Below are 13,057 nucleotides of genomic sequence, written 5' to 3'. Positions count from 1 at the left end.
CTAGGTTCACAATCCTAGTGAAAATAGGAATGGTCGAGTTGGTGCTGATCAGGAGAAGAAGACCTAGTCCGAGTAGGGTTTTAACTCGACCTTGGGGGGAGCCGTTGCTATAAATAGAAGAGGTTGTGCATCATTCAAGCCCCCTGCAAATCAATACAAAACCGCCCTGCGCAAACTCTCAACAACTTGAGATTTTTTTCTTTCTTTTTCGCTGACACATCTTCCGTTGGCATCAACAGCACTGTGGAAGCAACCAGTGATATCTTAAGTTGGCATAGATAGCTCTGTCACCGTAGAATCAGTCGATCTCGCAGTATCTTCCGTTGGCATCAACAGCACTGCGGCGAGAACGGTTGATTACCTATCCAAGTCTCGGTCGAGGAGGATTTCCGGATCCTTATTGATTGAGGTCATCTCATTAGCCTTCTCGGCGAAGTGAGGTGTTACGGTATATCGAGCTCGGCGCTTTGCTCGCCGAGTTATTTTATGATTGGATATTCCCAAGTGGGATTTAGAGTTTGGCATTCGGACGGCCGAACCACGTTCACCATTAAAACTTATATTTGCTTTGAGTATTTGTGCCCTTACACTCTGGTGTCGATTCGGCGTGAGTTTACTCTGACGAATAACATCACTGTGACCGAATCCGACGACGACTCGTGAACTTCGTAAGAATAGTAACCTTGTCTTCAGGTTCGAGAGCCCAAGAGGCCGAGACGTGTTCCTTTCTTTGCCGCAATCGCAAGACGCAGAAGTCAGCCGCGCACCCAACGCAACATCAACAAATTTTACTCCTCGGTCGAGCTCAGCCGACGAGTTGGCACGCCCCGCATTCACCGAAGGATGTAGTTAACTTATAGATTACTCGGTCTGCGCGCCACGTAGGCTTGGTAGTTTTTAGGGTCAACATTTTGGCACGCCCAGTGGGACCCAGTGCTAAACTACGAAGTTCATGCCAATTGAAACACGATCGGTAAAAAAGAAAACAGCTATGGGAAAGTCGACAGCCGATCTACCAAATCAGAACATAGGACACCATGTGCCACAAGCGCAGAATCCCATCAGCGCCGTGACACCTGAGTCCACGAGCGCAACTCGCTGATAGAGGGAAGTTAATCTTGGCGGTCAGGTTCGCAGTCTTGAAATTCCCGACAGGAACACTTGCGTTCTCAATGAAGGAGTAATAGAAGATTGTGATGAAGATGGTGGCGAAGGATCTGATCCACCCACAAGGTCGTTTCTTCGAAAACGGCTTGACGAGCAATCTCGGACGGTTGAACAGACATTGAGTCGAGGAATCGATAAGCTTCATGACGTGATACGCAATTCCAGTGAAGCACAAACCAGATTACTCGAAATACTGGTTAGTAAGGTCAGCGATGGTAGAACTTTCGATCTTGCCCAGCATTTGCCGCCGAGGAATAATCTATTATCAAGTGCACCGGCCGAGCCAATTCCTGCTCGGCTCAGGCCACTTCAATTGGAAAAATGAGGAGGGTCCAATAGTAGGTCAGACGGATCCGACCAGAGAGTGGAAGTAACGCCAGTCGATATGATCGAAGTTCAACGAATGATCGATTCGGCCATGAAGAAAGGGCCGAAGTTCCCTAAGTTTATACACCCGTATCCAGCTTACGTGGAACAGGTCGAATACCCTAGAGGTTTCAAGATCCCGGATTTTAGCCTTTTTGCCGGAGAATCATCCTTATCCTCGTTAGAACATGTAGCTCGCTTCACCGCACAATGCGGAGACGTTAATAGTGACTTTCACAAGCTGCGACTTTTCAATTTTTCGTTGACCGGCTCAGCGTTCGCTTGGGGTGCGTTTGGTACGCAGACGGGATGGAACGGGACGGGACGGGACGGAACGAATGTGTAATTTTTGAAAAAGACATGGGGTATATTTGTCTTAAAATGGTAAAACATTGTGTTCCACAGACGTGGAACAAACCCGTTCCAAGGGGTGGAGGTGGGACGCAAAAAGACCTAAAATCTGTCCCATGGAACAGCCCGTTCCACCCATTTTTGACGCACCAAACGCGGGACGGAACGCCTCGTCCCGTTCCGTCCCGTCCCGTCTCACGTACCAAACGCACCCTTGGTATATTAACCTCCCACCGAACTCCGTCCAGAGTTGGGAGGAGTTGGTCGAGAAATTTCATGAGCAGTTTTATCGGCCGGGAATGGAAATGTCAGTATCCTCACTAACAAAGATGGCTTAGGCGTCCGACGAGTCACCAATGGATTATCTTACTAAATTCAAATCAGCTAGGAATTGGTGCCGAGTGCCTCTCCCCGAAGTTGAATTCGTCAGACTTGCTCTGAACGGTCTTGACGTCGAATACAAAAAGAAATTCTTGGGGGCAAACTTTCGGGATATGTACGAATTAGCCCAACATGTCGAGCAGTATGATTATTTGCTCCGCGAGGAAAAGATTTCGAAAGCTCCATCTCGGGGGACGATTTACAAGAATCCTACTGTCAATTATGCATCAACCGAGGATGAATGCGTTAGTGTGGATGCAGCTGAGATAGTGATAGATAAGCCATACGTCTGCAAGGCACTGACTCAAGTTGACTCTAAGGAAGTCAAAACCCGCTCGGCTACTGAAGGAGCACTGAAACCGTCGAAAGTTTATACTTTTGATATTACAAAAGCCGATGCAATTTTTTATCAACTGTTATCAGCAAGGATCATCAAACTTCGGCTTGGGCACAACAATCCCAAGGCCGAAGAGCTTAAAGGAAAGATATATTGCAAATACCACAATTCAAGCAAACACACGACAAACAATTGTGTCGTGTTTCGAGACAACGTCCAAAGCTGGATTGATAATGGCAAACTGAAATTTCCAGAGAAGAAGATGAGTGTTGATACTGACCCGTTCCCCACAGCAACAGTAAATATGGTCGATGCGTGCCTACCTAAAGACAAAGGTAAAGGGAAGGCCGAAGATGTTACGACGCAACGCTTTCGGAATCAGAATTCTCGGTCACGTTTCATGGCCGATTTTCGTTCAAACAAACCACCAACAGCTTTAACGGGACCTGCTATTGTCAAACCTATGATGGATTATACCACCGATGAAGACAGTGGGACAGCGGTTTTGTGCAGTAAATGTAAAGCAAAGGTCGGCAATGAGCCAGAGGAGAAGCTCTCTTCGCTTATAACAGAACGACCTACAGCCGCAACCTAGCAAAAGGTTGCCAACGTAGGCCAACATCAAGGGGTTTTTTATAGGCTCGGTCCTAAAGTGAGGATGGAAGAGGCACCCTCAGTCCGGCGGCGCCTTGATTTTGATGCTTCATTTTATGACAAGGACTACTATAAACGTAATTCTAGCAGTTCAGAATCATCGCGGAGCCAAAAAACTTTCAAACCTCCCAAACCTAACAATCAACGTTGGTATACATATCATTCTTCGAAAGGCGTCTACACCGCACTGTCCAAATCCCAGAAACGCCGGCACCAAAGGAGAGATTGCATGGCTCGCCGATAAGCGGCCCAAGAAACTTCGGTCCCTCAATGGCGGCCGAAGGACACAATTGTTACTGATGATGAACGACCACCTCCAGCTATTATGACAGAGTTGGTTCAAGGGAAACGGCTAGTCAACCGAGATGTCGAAACCACATTCGAAGAGGCTGATAAACGAATCAAACTTCTTCTTCGGCCGGGGGAGATGAAGGCACGCCTCGAGCATTTCAGGCAAGAGGCCGAAAGCAAATTAGCCCCGCCGGCCATACAAGAACCTTTGATCAAAATTCGACGGAATTTGCACCCACCGTTCCTCGAGGAGACTTTGGAATACATGCGAGAATTTCATAAGAAACATTCGGCCAATGATCTGTATGGTTTGCCGAAGGCATGTCAGGATACAATTGATCTAGTCCTGACTTGTCCTGATGCCGAGCGAATCATTCAGAAGACCTCAGACCTAGGATTGAAAGCAAGGTTCCAGCACATACGAGAAGCTCGTGTCCTTGGATTTGAAGTCGACCCATACATTGATATCGATGCAACCGACCTTCCTTTCTCAATGGAGGACCTTCAGTATTTACGATATCACTTCGAAGTATTTTCGGCTGTTTCTCTCTTCGGCCTTACGACCGATGAAATAGCACGTGTTGCGCGATTGGATGCTTATCTCGACACCAGGGATGCCCGAATACACTACCAGGAGCAGGCTCGGATCTTGACCCCAAGCACACTGTCGATCTTAACCTCACTTGAGGCAATCACGCAGAACCAACAAGCTGCCGAAGCAGCACCGCAGGATCAAACCATTGAAGAATGAGCAGAAGAGTCTCTTTGTCCAACTCTGACAACAACGGAAGCCGTAGTCGCCGACCAGACGAGAGATGAGGCTAGCGAGGAGGATCATAACCCGATGGGCCCATCAGTCTTGGATAACATGGAAATCAGTATGGTCCATGTGTTACCCGCTGCTTTTCAATCCAGCATAGCTCAGCCGAATTTCCTCGATGGTGATGTAGTTGCCGAGGAAGCTGGCCATATTGATTTTATATCTGTTGCTGAAGTTGACTCTACAACAAAAGATGATAATATCAAAGCAGCTTTGGCCGAATTGTTTCCTCGCTCACCATCGGCCAACCTCCATCATTTAAAACCATTGTATGTGACGGCCCATATCGAGGAATATCCAGTCTCTAAAGTTTTTGTCGACTGTGGAGCTACCGTCAATATCATGCCTATGAACATCATGAAGGCCTTACGTCGCTCTAATGACGAACTTATTCCGTCAGGGATCACAATGAGTAGTTTCGTCGGCGACAAATCCCAAACGAAAGGTGTACTTCCGTTAACAGTGAATATTACCGGTCGTACTCACATGACCGCCTTCTTCGTGGTTGATTCCAAGACCGAGTATAATGCACTACTTGGTCGAGACTGGATTCACCAAACCAGTTGTATTCCTTCCTCATTGTATCAAGTGCTCATTTTTTGGGACGGCAAATCGGTCACTGTTCACCCGGCCGATAGCCAACCCTTCGAAACTAACATGATCCAAGCACGGTATTATGATGACCACGTCGGCTACATTACTTTGCAAGGCTTCAATGATGAAGGACGACCGACTCGGATTTCTGTTCAGAAAGCTATCAAGGTTGGCGCCGAGACTGTCCACCAGGATTCGGCGAGACTCGGATTAGCCAACTTTCTCCCCGAAGCCGATGTTTGACACCGATCGGGAGGAACGTAGGGCCGCGATTTCATCTACTATGGAACGACTGCTGGCCCATTGGTATACTATATCTAAACAACCAAATTCGGGCGTTAACCTCGTCGAGTTCCTTGCCGAAGGAAATAATGGTCCTGTCTTATCTCTTGACAAAGTTCGAGCCGCCCCGGCCGAGTTCGAAGATCATCAGCCCTAAGTTAAGGACCCCCTGGAAGAGATTAATGTTGGGACGGCCGACGACCCACGGCCTTTGTTTATTAGTGTTTTACTTCCCCAACAAATGAAGGACGAACTTCGTGCCTTGCTTACGGAGTTCAAAGATTGTTTTGCTTGGAGCTACCATGAAATGCCCGGCTTAGATCGTACTCTTGTCGAGCATGAATTACGTATTAAGCCCGGATGTAAACCTTTCCGACAGCCACCTCGTCGATTCTCGACCGAAGTGCAACTCGGCATCAAAGACGAACTGGTTCGACTTTTGAAAGCCGGGTTCATTCGGACAGCTCGATATGTGGAATGGTTGGCGAATATCGTTCCTGTCTTAAAGAAGAATGGTGCACTGCGCATCTGTATCGATTTCAGAAATCTGAATCTGGCAACTCCCAAAGATGAGTATACAATGCCGATCTCAGATCTGTTAATCGATGCCGCGGTGAATCATGCGATCTTATCCTTTATGGATGGACATGCCGGGTACAACCAAATTTTCATTGCCGAAGCCGATGTGCACAAAACTGCTTTCCGCTGCCCGGGGGCACTCGGCACTTATGAATGGGTTGTTATGCCATTCGGCCTAAAAAATGTCGGCCCCACATACCAACGGGCAATGAACACCATATTTCATGATTTAATTGGAACCATCGTTGAAGTCTATATCGACGATGTTGTAATTAAATCCAAACAACGGCGGACTCATATGGATGATCTCCGACAGGCTTTCCTTCGTATGTGCCAACACAATCTCAAAATGAATCCTGCCAAATGTGCATTCGGTGTGTCGGCCGGTAATTTTCTCGGTTTCCTGGTACATCACCGTGGGATTGAAGTGGACGAAAATAAAGCACGTGCAATCATTAGTGCTCCACCCCCGACTACGAAGAAACAGCTGCAGTCCTTACTCGACAAGATAAATTTTCTCCGCCGATTTATAGCTAACTCGGCAAGGAAAATGAAAGCGTTTTCAACGCTTTTGAAACTTAAGGACTCGGATACATTTGCGTGGACGAACGAGCATCAGGCGGCGTTTACACAAATCAAAGTCTCCCTCACGACACCACCTGTCCTTGTTCCACCTCGGCGCGGTAAACCTCTCAAATTATATATCTCGGCGACTGAAGAGTCCATCGGCTGCCTCCTTGCCCAAGATAACAATGTCGGGCGAGAGCAGGCTATTTTCTACCTCAGTCGAAATCTTAATCAACCGGAGATCAATTATTCCGTCGTTGAGAAGCTCTGTCTTGCTGTGTTCTTCGCCGCCTCCAAGCTCCGGCATTACATGCTTCCGTCGGTCACACAAGTCATTGCCCAGACCGACGTTATCCGGTACATGCTTACCCAGCCAATCGTAAAAGGGAGAATTGGGAAGTGGACGATGAAGTTGTCCGAGTTTAGCTTGCAATATGTGCCCCAGAAAGCTGTCAAAGGCCAAGCATTGGCCGATTTCCTTGCTCACCACCCCTCCCCCTATGGTTTTGGGGACACCGATGTCGAAATCGGCATGGTTGAAACACGCGACAACTATTGGACGATGTATTTTGACGGTTCCAGTACTTCATCCTCGGCCGGTGTTGGGGTTGTCATTCAATCTCCTAATCACGATCGTTAGTATTTTTCGCTTAAGTTGGATTTTGACTGCACCAATAATCAGGCCGAATATGAAGCCATTATCATCGGCCTTGGCCTCCTTCATGACTTACGGGCCACCCGTGCCCTCGTCCTCAGCGACTCTAAGCTTGTGATTAACCAACTTAATGGGTCTTTCCGCTGCATGAGTTGTACCCTGGCACCCTACCAAATGGTTGCCAGCTATTTGGCCGAGTCCTTCGACGGTATTACGTTCAAACATATTTCCCGGATCCATAATACCGACGCGGACGAGTTGGCTCAAATTGCCTCTGGTGCACAACTCCTGGGGGGCAAGCTAGGCCGAGAAATACCGGTGTTACGACAACTATACCCTGCCTTGGTTAACCAGCAAATCCTCCGGCGCGACGATGTAATACGCACCCGTGTCATATCTTTACCTTCGTTGCTAGACCGACAAGACACTATAGAGGTTTGTACCGTCGAGGCAACACCAGATGATTGGAGAAAACCCATTATGCAGTACCTTGACAATCCCAATGGAAAACATAGTCGCAAGACACGAGTTCACGCCACGAACTATGTCACGTACCAAAACGAGTTATACCGAAAAAGGGAGGATGGATTGCTACTGATATGCCTCGACCCCCAAGAGGGTGCTCGGGCGATCATAGAAGTCCATGAAAGGGTTTGCGGAGCTCATCAATCCGGACGAAAAATACGATGGCTACTTCGACGACACGATTATTTTTGGCCGAGAATACTAAAGGATTGTATCGAGTTTGCACGAGGATGCGTACAGTGCCAAATCCACGGGCCTATACAAAGGGTCCCGGCCGAATCGTTGCATTCGGTCATTAAACCATGGCCGTTTAGAGGATGGGTCATGGACGTAATCGGCAAAATCACGCCATCCTCCGGAGCTGCCAAGCACGCATGGATAATAGTCGCAACCGATTACTTTACTAAGTGGGTCGAAGCAAAATCATATGCCGAGCTAACGTCTAAAGAAGTTTGCGACTTCGTGGAGGAACACATTGTGACCAGATTTGGCGTACCAGAAATGATCATAACTGACAATGGAACAATCTTCATAGCCGAAAGGTTTAAAGAGTATACGGCAAATTTAAAAATTCAGCTCGAACAGTCTACACCGTATTATCCACAAGCGAATGGGCAGGCTGAGGCAAGTAATAAAGTGTTGATCGGCATCCTCGAAAAAATAATAAAAGAAAGACCCGGCATGTGGCATTTGAAGTTGAACGAGGCATTATGGGCATACCGAACATCGCCCCGATCGGCGACTGCGACAACCCCGTATGCATTAACCTACGGACACGATGCAATGTTACCAGTCGAGTTAAGCATAAATTCGTTACGACTAATTGAACAAAGTAGTTTGTTTAGCGCCGAATATAATCATTCCATGAGACAGGAATTGGAAGATTTGGAAGAAGCGCGACTTGACGCTTATAACTTACTGGTGGCACAAAAACGGATTGCCGAGCGAGCCTATAATCAAAAGGTGCGTCAGAAAACATTCGGCGAGGGTGAATTGGTTTGGCAAACGGTGTTACCCGTAGGACTAAAAGACCCTAGGTTCGGCAAGTGGTCGCCAAATTGGGAGGGGCCGTTTGTTGTGCATAAAGTATACGAAAAAAGGGCGTATCATCTTAAAGACCGGACCGGTGTAGTTCACAGATTACCAATCAATGTGAAGTTTTTAAAGAAATATTATCTGGTCACATGGGAAATGCGGGAATAAAAAACCAGTTCATTCAGATTGATAAGCATGTACAAAATGAGATCGGTTTACATTCAAATACATTTAAGGTGAAGAAGGTAGAAGAGTGCCGAGCAGAGCCTTCAGCTCCAACCACCGCACTTCACCCATGATGACCTCGGCCTGCCGATTCTTCTTGTCTAGCTTCAACCGCTCGACCCGTTTTGTGTTCGCAGCATACTCGGTCAAACAAACCTTGTCGCCCGACTCGAAGTCCTTGGCAAGCTCGGAAGCAATGGCCGACCGGCGTTTCGCCAATTCGGCCATTTGACGGTCGAGGTCGGCCAAGGCTTCTCCTTTAGCCTTTAGGGCGTCAATCTTCGAACGGAAAGTATCTTGAACGGCCATGGCAGCCTGCAGGTCTTGTTCGGCCCTTTGAGCACTCTAAAAAATACTGAAAGTTTCTCGAACCCACTCCAAGACGATCGACGCCCGAACGACAGCATCGCCGCTCAGCTGACCGTCGGCTCCAAGGTCGTTGAGACACGCACCCAGCACATCAAGACCTTTGCGCTCAAGGACTTGCGACGCCGAAAGCGACAAGACCTCTTGCAGCCGAGTCAGAGCAGTTGAATCGGCAGCGTCAGTTGTGGCGGCCGAAGGACCAGACCCTCCGGTGGTGCTGGACAAAAGAGCTTTAAATTCGACCTCCCACGAAGCCTGCACACACAAATCAGGTTAAGCTCAAAAGAAGTCTAAAAAAAGATAGCAAGAAGGTTTTGTTTCTTTTAACCTGTCGAGAGGAGACCTCGGCCATGTCTCTAGGATCGTTGCTCGAACCTAAAGAACTCAATGGCCGAGCCCAGTGTCTTAGACTGCTTCTCAGTTCACGCGGCAGATGGAGGTTATCTACGTTCGATGGCCACTGAGGTGGCCAAGAAATATAGATAACGCCCTTCGGCGCATAGGATTTTTGATGAAAATAGTGTATAGGCACCTGACATTTAGTACTTTCCTCGTTTAGAATTCTAAGGCAGAAAAGTAATCAAGGAAAGGCGGTAGAGGGCACTTACGAAGGCCGAAGCGGCTTCTTGGGAAGGAATATTGAGGTCTTGGTCCTGAGGATGAACGGGCGTTTCTGCCGTCGCCTCTGGCTCTTCAGCAGGTCGTTTGCCACGGTCTACCGTGGAAGGGCCGACCGAGACAGCCGTTTCAAATGCAGGATTGAGATCCTGGTCCTGTGGAGGAGCAGGCGATTCCGCCACCGCTGCTGGTTACCCGACTGATCGTTTGCCACAGCCGGTCGTGGAAGGATCGACTGGAATGGCCGCCTTGGACGTATGAGGAGGTCGACGACGAGGATGAGGGCGACTCGCCAATGGAACTTCATCGCTCCCCTCGCTCTCTTCCAGAACGAGGATCGAAGGTTTTGGATGTGTGGGAGAAGCCCCCTTGGTCGCAGAGACTGCCATTTCTAGGACAGGCGCAGCCTCGACCGATGGAGCTACAACTGGTGTCCCGACCTCAGAAACAGGCCGTGCTTGGACTGTTTCTGCGGCCGGAGTTGGCTGTTTCTCGACCAAGGTTTGGCCGACGGTGGGAGAAGAAGAAACACCGGGAGTCGTCGCCTCCGTAGTTTGACTGGAGATGACGTGGATCTCCCGTGCTCCTTTCTTTGCCAGCTTTTTGACCCGCTTGGCAGGCGACGGAGGCTCGATGACCAGCTCGGCCTCTTGACGAGGCCGTTTGCGCAGCACAGCAGTCTTGGCCCTCTTAGCAACGACCGATTTTTTCTCGGCCGCAGCTGCAGCGACTACCTCCACCTTTTTCAACGGCCGACTACCTGAAAAAGTAAAAGCAAATCAGCAAGGCAAATCAATGTGCAAAATTGAAAAAAAAAAAAGTTACCTTGAGCTTGGGGGGCTGAGGCCTTCTTAGGCCGGTCACCGAAGAGTTTGTTCAACACGCCTTCGACCGGAGCACCAAAGAACTCCTGGGTATACTGTTCCCACCAGTCACCGAAGGTGTCAGTGCAAAGGGTTTCAGGGGTGGCCGGTCGAAGACGAAAACTTTGGCATTGCTCTTGGAACTCCCTCTTGGCAATAGTGCATTCCTTCTCTGAGGAGCCCGGTTCGCGCCCACGGCTTAGGACGGTTCGAGATGAGAGAAGGGGGACCGGGCAGCCTTGGAGGTAGCCATGCTGTCGAGCAAGGAACTTAGGATGGTATACTTCCCAGCTCGCTCGTTTCCCATCACAGCCGAGAGGAAGATCGCGAGTAAGCACGAACGACCCCCAAGACTGACGAAGGTCGGCATCTTCGTCCGCGCCCCACATTGATGTGGGTAGCTTGATTGAGGAGGGATATTCTCGACGACGGCATATCAAGAACTCCCCGTTGGAAAGGTCATCAAGGGTAAAAAAGTATCTGAATACCTCTTCGGCTTGGTGATGGGGTGTTGGTCGGGAGGCCAGCTGAGGCCCAAGCGTTCCGTTGGCGAGAAATCGACGATCGCCGGCCGAAGGGAGGCAAAATAAACTTGCACCCAGAGTTGAAAGACCCAGAGGGGACCGTTTTGGTATGGGTCGATCTTGTGAAGGGTCGTCTCAGCCAGGCAACGGAAGAGATGGGCCAGGATGTTAGGACTAAGTGCCAGGACGTGACCACTAGCCAGGGCCTCGGCCACCGGCATGTTCTCGACCAAGCATTTGTTCGATTTGGTACAACAAATGTACTTGTTGTACCAATAGAAAAGGAAAGCTTCATGTTTCCCTTCTCGTAGGGCCTCTTCTCCTCGGCCGGCAAAATGGAGATAGAGGGTGTTGTAGTTGAAGAAGTTCTTGTGAAGTTTCTGAACGTCTTCTTTTGAGGGGATATGACCCTCACGGCTCAACGTTTCAGAAGCCCGTCGGTCGAAAAGCATCTTCAGGTCAAGATTTGACGGGTACCCGGCGAGGGCAGCATCAATGGGAATTCCAGTTGCTGAAGTTCCCAAAATGGCAGTGACATCAAGAATGGTGGGGCCGATGGGACCAAGAGGGAGAACCATGGTGTTGGTGGCCGAACACCAGAAACATAGGGTTGCTAGGAGAAGCTCCTTGTCGAGAATGACGTCCATAGATGAAAGGAGGATGATGTCGTAGATACCGAGGGCCTTCCATTGCTCGCCGAAGAGCTTTTCCATTCGAACAACCCAAGCTGCCCAGGTTGTAGTGGTCGAAGGCCAAGAGCCTTGAGGTTTCGCCGCATCACATCTTGACCATTCAAACCCTTGGAGCAAGGGTGATAGGCAATGCTCCTGGAGAAGTCCAGTAATGGCTGACGGTACTGCCGCTTTGAAAAGAGGACCCAAGATTTGGTGAGAAGTGCTCATGTCACTTTCAAATCGTATGGTTTTGATTGAGCTTCGATCAAGAATCTTCTGACACTGATCACATTCCCTGGAAAGCTTAGAGATGAAGGAGGCCATTGTAGGAGGTTTAAAAGGTACGGTGAAAAAAGGGTTTTTCTGGGTTGGGGGATTTGGAGACGAAGACCTGGAAAAAGAACTGCGCTGGAGAACAAGGGCAAGAAATTTCAGAGAGATTTTGAAAGCGTAAAGTATGAATAAGGGATTCTCAGTATTTATAGGATTTTGGAAGGAAGGGCAATCGTTCGAAATTCAAAACAAAGGGCAAAATCGACCGAAGGAATCACTGATCATGATGAACATTTAGGAAATGCAGTTGAGAAGACCGAGAGTCTCAGGTTTTGGGGGCGCACGATTATGTGTCATGGCGAGATTAATGGCGAAAGACATTTCGACGTCTGCACGATGACAAGCGGCTCACGGATTGAGGTAGAGTGGCTAAGTTCAACCATAAGGTCATGATGGCACGACGGTTCAGGTAGTCGCACGTCTTAGACGTCATTATTAGGGATTGGTCGTGTTAGAATACGCCACGTGGCGAGTTGGTTAGTAGGATCAAGATCGTGCAATCGTGCTCAATAAATGCGCCTTGGAAATAGAGCACTAGGGTTCTGAGGGTTACATTCGCTTCTTCAAGGCCGAAACTCGGCCAACGAATTCAGGTCGAGGACCTCAGAAGCGAGGGGGCAATGTTTGGGCCCAAAATAATAGTTTGGGCCGAGTATAGAATCATTCTCGGCCCGGAAGGCCTTGCGATAAGAATGCCATGGATCGTTCAGCACATGGGCCTCTAAACCTAGGTCGGCTAGGTCACAACACAAGACAAGTCGAGTCCTAGTGCAATAGGGAGTCTCAGTAGGATTAATGACCCGGAAGCGAATCCGACTCGGTTAAGGACTAGGTTCACAATCCTAGTGAA

Source organism: Malus domestica, chromosome 12 (genome assembly GCF_042453785.1).
Source record: "Malus domestica chromosome 12, GDT2T_hap1".
In the NCBI taxonomy this organism is placed as follows: Eukaryota; Viridiplantae; Streptophyta; class Magnoliopsida; order Rosales; family Rosaceae; genus Malus; species Malus domestica.
The sequence above is the reverse complement of the archived record's forward strand: the minus strand, read 5'-3'. Positions refer to the sequence as shown.